Source organism: Dreissena polymorpha, chromosome 1, assembly GCF_020536995.1.
Source record: "Dreissena polymorpha isolate Duluth1 chromosome 1, UMN_Dpol_1.0, whole genome shotgun sequence".
Taxonomy (NCBI): domain Eukaryota; kingdom Metazoa; phylum Mollusca; class Bivalvia; order Myida; family Dreissenidae; genus Dreissena; species Dreissena polymorpha.
The window spans coordinates 200,621,089-200,628,028 of NC_068355.1; the positions used below are offsets into that span (position 1 = coordinate 200,621,089).

The 6,940-nt window shown below is 34.5% G+C and overlaps 1 long non-coding RNA gene across 1 annotated transcript; it reads right to left on the bottom strand.

Annotated features, from left to right (window-relative positions):
* Window positions 1–901: 901 nt before the first annotated feature.
* Window positions 902–5,813, bottom strand: LOC127867855 (uncharacterized). The gene is made up of 4 exons (XR_008043750.1): window positions 5,469–5,813; window positions 3,134–3,809; window positions 2,750–2,854; window positions 902–1,751 (listed from the first exon to the last, which is right to left on the bottom strand). It is a non-coding gene; the product is annotated as an uncharacterized LOC127867855 (long non-coding RNA).
* Window positions 5,814–6,940: the final 1,127 nt, after the last annotated feature.

A 6,940-nucleotide genomic window follows, 5' to 3' on the forward strand; every position in this document is an offset into this window, starting at 1 on the left:
GTTAATAGCAAAGTGTTGATCTAAATTGATCAATTCGCGCAAAACGGCTAAACAAACCTTTGTTGAGTAACCCCTTTCGTCGCAAGACATCTAGTTCAATACGCACTTAGCGCCCATAAAAATATAAGGAGAAAGTTATAGAGAATTAAGGCTGTAACACTTTGCGTCCATAGATGCCAATATAAGTCATGTAGTGCACAAAAATGATTACTGCCTGCAGAAAACCCGTTATTATGGACAGTGAAACTACGTGAGCTTCGTTCTGGGAAAAAGGAGATTAATGCATGTGGAATAGTGTTTTCCCATTTTAGGTGTGCGGTCCTTGCAGGCTAATCAGGGGCGACTTTATCCGCGTAAACTAGGTTTTCGCTAATGAGACACTTCCTTTGAACGAATGATACTATACAAGCTGAAATATTACTCATAACCTAGGGTAATGTTTATAACACATTAATAACGATCCTAGAATAATTGAGTAAGGGCTAATAAACAGTAATTTCAAAACTGATAGACGGGCTAAACGCCTAGATAAAGGGCTCAAACACAAAGGGGGTGTTTAAATGTCTAAAACTCACGGATTATGTAAGCTCAAAAGTTAAAATATAATGGCACAGGGTAAAAACACAGGTTACTATCTCAAATTCATACGGTAAGGTCTGAACTGCGACTGTTTAAATGGCGTTAAATCTATTTCTTTTTATTATTTGAAATAAGTAGTGGCCTAAGGCGCTTTGAGTACCAGCTATTAAAATAAAAGAACCACGGAATTAACAAGTGTCCATCTTCGATTGATATGGGAAACGATTGTCAAACATACGATTACATACGCGTTTTCAACATGTTTGCAATTCAAGGTCTAAGATTAAGTGACCAGAGCATTTAAAATTAGAAAAAAAAGCAATTAATTTTACGCCTAGTTTATTCCAAAAATATGCTTACATCACTTTATTAAGGCGGTTTACCGACAAATACAAAAAACAACGATACAATTATGTACTAAAAATAATTAACTCATGAAAAATATTAACCCCTGCCATTAATGGGTATTGCGTAAATCGAGCAGTCACGAAAAATTCATTCGACAGAAATGACCTCGTTCTGCTTTTGAGGGTGTATACATTCTTTCGCAGTTCTGAGCTTCATATCTAAAGATGAAACAATGTATTTTTATTTAGGATAAATATGTTCTATTCAAAATCTATTTCAAAATAAATGAACGATTTACAAACAATCATACAGTGGTAATGGAGATATCCAACAATGCACTTAACAAGGGTAATGACGTATATTTATTTTAATAAGAATTACTATACTCTATACATATACGCGCAATGCTGATAACATTTTTAAACATTAACACAGTTAATTGTGAATTGGGTTTAACTGCAGTGCCTAAACAAATTTCAAACATTCAACATTAAAATAATACAAAACTATGTTCACAACACATGCATATCATTGTTAACAACTGTAATGGGTTCATGCATGTTCACTTATGATATAGGTTCCCAATTATAATTGTTGTCGTGAAAGCTTACATTATTTGAAAACCATATATGTCATGATGGATCTGGCCGTCGTCCTAAAAAAAACATGTATTATTTGGCTTGTATATTTGTATATGGTTCAAGATCAGGACTTCCCCTCGCTGAGACTTGAATAGGTATGACCTTCTTCTCGATTGTCCCCCAAAGTTGTGTAGTTAGTCTCGGCCTCTCTTTGTGTTTGTTGGGGATTTGAAATGTGATTACCTGCAAAAATGTAAGACAAATTTGACAAAAGAAGCGGAGTACAGTTTCAACATAAATAACAACTATTTCAGTCCTGGATTACAATATTATTTAAGATTGATTAGCAGTTGCTGGACCTGAAACACATGCGGCTTTCAAACTAGTTTAATGTAGGTTTGTATAAATAATCTGTATGGAAACGGTTTGATATTTTTAGATTCGTTCAAATAATAAGATTCTAAAAACGTCTGCATACTTAAGTTAATACGTAAAAATATATAATGTTTTGAGAAAGTAGCGACATCTTACAATTTGCATAACAAATGTTGAACGTTTACATTTATTGATGCTTAACTCTGCATATAATTAAAACTTAATGTGTACCTTTATATTATAATGTTCAAACGAAGACAATTGTTTTTCATACGAACGAAATTGTTTGTACTTGATAACAATATTGTTTTCATTTGTTTCAATCGATCAAACAGCAATCAGACTGTTGATTTCTAATTTCAAAAGTGATTGTTGTTAAATGTTCACAGATGTACACTGTTATCACACTGATATACAACGAAACTTATGTACATGTTTTTACAAGATGATCGATTAAAAATATGACTACACGGAATCTTTAACATGCGCGCATTAAAAGAATCAGAGGTTTGCGTGCAGTGCTGAAGCGGAAGGGCATTATTGATATGAATTCAATGGTATAAGCAAAGCCTTTGAATGGATTAATATAGATGCTTCTTTACCTTATAGACTGAATTTAAGTAATGTTTCTTAACGAGGAAATTTATCTGACTGACAAACTATGTACAAAACTAATAAACATTGCCGTTATTGGCAGTTAAGATGTAAACTCTCATTAGTACACGGGTGCCGGCAGCAGGAAAACTGATACATCTTCCATAATTGTGTTTGACGTTGTTGTTTTTTCATAATGCGTAAGAGTAATTTCATAATGCGTAAGATTAATTATTAATATGTTAAACAAAGTCTCAGCCATCAGAATTCACCTTCACTAAGAGAAGAATGCGTATTCGTTTGCTCGTGAATGTCACCCAACGCTGTGTAGTTTGACTCGGCGTCTGTCTGTGTGTTAGCTCGTGCAGCATGATTACCTACATATGAGGGTACACATACGCTATTACTATAGTTGAACGAATGTAAAATAATTCACAATGTACATTAAAAAACATGCAGTTTCATAGGGGTTCATTTTCCGAGCTTAAAACTGCAATATCAGTATGGACTAGTAAATACATCTTTTCGTTTTTACATGATTAATGAATTAAAATAGTTTATGCAAAATTAAGCGTATTGTAAATGGAAACCTATGCAAATGTTTCAATAACATGTTAAGCAAACACGTGTTGTTTGTGATTAAGAAAAGTATTTACCTGCAACAAAATGCCTCGTATTATAATATTCATTGGCATCGTTTTTTTCTGAAATAAAAGAAAAGTGCCAACAAACAATAATAAACATTTTAATATATACATTGAAATTCAAAATATTCTTGTTATAACGATACGGCTAAATTCTCGTTATAACCATACGGCAAAAATTAGTTTAATAAAATGATGACCGACATATGAGTAAATCTGTAGGCTAGCGTTTATGTTCATGATACGTTCGTTGCAATTGGCTTAAAACGAAATCAACAACAGCACCAAAATTGAAATAAATCCTATATAATACAATAACCAGTAAAATCATAAAAAGAAAACGACATATTTAAGTGTTCAGGACTTAATCAGTTCTAGTGCTATGATGACATCAGCAATAAGCATTTAACCATCTTTACAAGTTTCTTTGAATTGATGTTGCAGCCGTTTAAACAACTTTCATGTGTTACCCTTAACTCAGGCAGAACTATGTAAACTATGATATCGCTGTAATATATATTCGAGATAGAACTATAAATAAAAACACTCATGTATCTCTTTTTCATCAGCAGCAGTGTGATGATCACACATCCAGGAATGAAACAAACTCCACCCACAATCGAGCCAGCAATGACCGCAGTGTTTCCACTTGTGTATGCCGCTGATGAATCTGCGTTGATTAGGTATTCTGTTCAAGAAAACAACACTTCATCAATATTGTTTAGGTTGTATATGTTCGAATCGATCATTGGTTTAATAATTACTATTGTGTTTTCCATCTTGCCATGGTTGCAAAAAATAACCAATGTTCTGAAGCTGCAATAACAATGAATTTTTAAACTATCATTTGTATATTAAATAATAATAAAAATCATTTTGCAATTACTGAGAGGGAGCTTAGCCTTTCGTTACAAATCTATAAGATGTGTTTTTATTTATTGTTTTTTCCGTGCCCTGCAGAAAACTTACAAAACACTCAACCTTACCTCTAACGCAATACATTATATTTGGTAATTTCTGGATTATTTTGTGGAATGTTTGGAATATGTGGAAAGGAATATTTTTATTATCTCCTCAAAATTCAATTTTAACTGATCCATGATTCGAGTCATTAAACGAACACAATTTCAAGTTGAAATATACAAATTCACACAATGACACACATTTAAAATCTAAATTTTCATGGAAAATGAATAAACATTTAATCAAAGTTGAACTAAGTTTGTATTCGTCCATGATAAGGTTTGTCAACATATTGCTCTGATGAGAAGTTGACAAAAAAAATTTCATCGAGAACCCATAATATATGGTAAAAGCCATCGATTCTTGCTAGCCATACAATATGCAAAACAAGAATGCAGGTATTATGTGTGCAGGCATATTCAACTCGCCCAATAATGATTAATAATGTTTAGATCGGGTAATGTTGCTCGCACAGCAAATGCTTGTTAGTTGTTATGCGATAGTTGTGTAATGCATTTTGTCGCGTGTGCGATGCAAGCTAGTGTTCAAATAGATGGGCGTTTAAACGCTCAGTCAATCTTAACGCAATATTTGAAAACATGTTTTTAACCGTACTCTTCTGAGAAAAAAGAACGTGAAAGTACATCAATAATATTCGCACACTTGCATTTTGAATGTACATGGTGTATTACACGATGCAACAAGACCCGCCTTTGGACCAGAAGAATTAGAGCGTCATTGATGATTGACTAGAAGGTAACTTTATAGATAATAATCTCAAACTATATGACACTTCAAGTTTAAATCACATATCGTTTCTGAGATTCTACACTTAAAAAAAAGTGTTGCGTTAGAAACGCAACAAAATGTAATGTATTTAAATACTAGTAACGTATACTGGTTGAAAAAGCAAAAAAAATCATAATATAGGTATGTTTTATATGTATATGCTTTTATTTCAGTTTACTCACATATAAATACAATACCTGTCATTTGTGAAATGGTATTTCACCGTGCATTAATATTGTTTTTTAGAAATGGACGATTTTCGTCGTACGTCTTAGCATTCACACCGGGATGCAAATGAAATGCCGATAACTAATGATGGCAATGAATAAATGTGCACACTGCACTTTAAAGAGAAGAAAAGACCATGCTGCTCCCAATCAAATGAATTAATATAACTCGGTTTGCGGAAGTGGCGTTTTAAAATATATTGCTCTGTCGTGAGAAATTTACAATATACAATTTATCATGCGATAATAATCTCTTTATGCAACACACATAGATTACACTAAAAGGTATTTGTCAGAGTTATAAAATGGTATTCATTCATTGTAATAGCCATTTAATCGTAATGAATTAATTATATAAGTACACATACCACATAGTTTTCCAGAGTATCTATCAATGCAGCCTGCAGAACATGAAACATCATCAGAGCATCTGCTGCCAGAGGTGACTTCAGAACATGTCTCTGGACAAGTCACATTGCAGTGTGTACCAACGTATCCAAACCTACAGCCGTTAATGCACGTTTCATTACTGGAACACAATCTGCTGTCCATACCACTGGCGCAGTTGCTGGAACAAGGTATACTACATAGATGCCCGTAGTAAATCTGCGCACATACATAAATGCACGTTCCATTTTTTGAACATGCACTTTCTGTTCCAGTGCGTGAACAGTTTGCAGGACACGGATTATCACATTTATTTCCGAAAGTATTTCCCTAACAACCCTGTGTACATTCACCTGTGTTTCGGTCACACATATTGTCAAGGCAATGGGAGCTACATGTTTTATTGCAAGTAGCACCGTATGAATGTGAAGTCTTACATTCTATGCAATTACCGCTACTAATATAACACCCATCTTGAGAACAGTTTTTACTGCATGCAAACTTGCAATCGTTACCATAATATCCACTTTTGCAATTTGTACATAACGTGCCAGTGCAATTTAAACAGTTAGAAGGACACACTGCACGTGCACAATTATCGCCATAATATCCTGGTAAACAGAAGTTGCAGTGGCCAGTTGTTTTAATACATGTATTGTTCAAAGAATGTTGTGAGCAACTGTTCTCACATTGTTCTCCATAATAGCCCGTGTAACATTCATTACATATAATAGTATACCTGCCACATCCGTTTTTACATTTACTTGAACAGGTTTGGTTCCATATATTGCCAAACCAGCCAAAAGGACACTCCAGACAATAGCCAGTTTCCTGGTAACAAAGTTTGAAGCACTTGTGTGAACAGGGAAATTCACAACTAGATCCATGATAACCAGCGACACAACTCGTACATTTATCTCCATCACTACAATTGTTACAATTGGCAGGACATTTTGCATTGTTTATACACTCACCAGTATAGATGTCACAAGATCCGTCACTGCAGGCGGACTTACATTTCTGTTGACATGTCGAGGTATATTTTCCGAAAAGCGGAGCACGAAGTTTCATCGGTACATTCAGTACAAAATTTCGGACACCTCCTTGTACATGTTGCCGCAGAGTATCCAGGTTTGCATCGACACGCTCCGGTTGTATTGTCGCAAACGTCTTGACAATATGGAGAGCACATTGCATTGCAATATGCTGTATAAAATCCGTCTTTACACTGGCATTCACTAGTATCAAACCCACATGTACTGTTCAAGCATCCATCTCCACAAGGGTGCATACATGATTTGCCCAAATAGCCTTGCTTACAGGACTGACACATCATTGATTCATCACATGCAATGCAGTTACAAGGACACATCAAACAGTCCTGCTGACTAAGATAGTAACCTTCGGCGCAGCTAGCACACGTTTTATATTTGCACGCTAAACAGCCAACAGA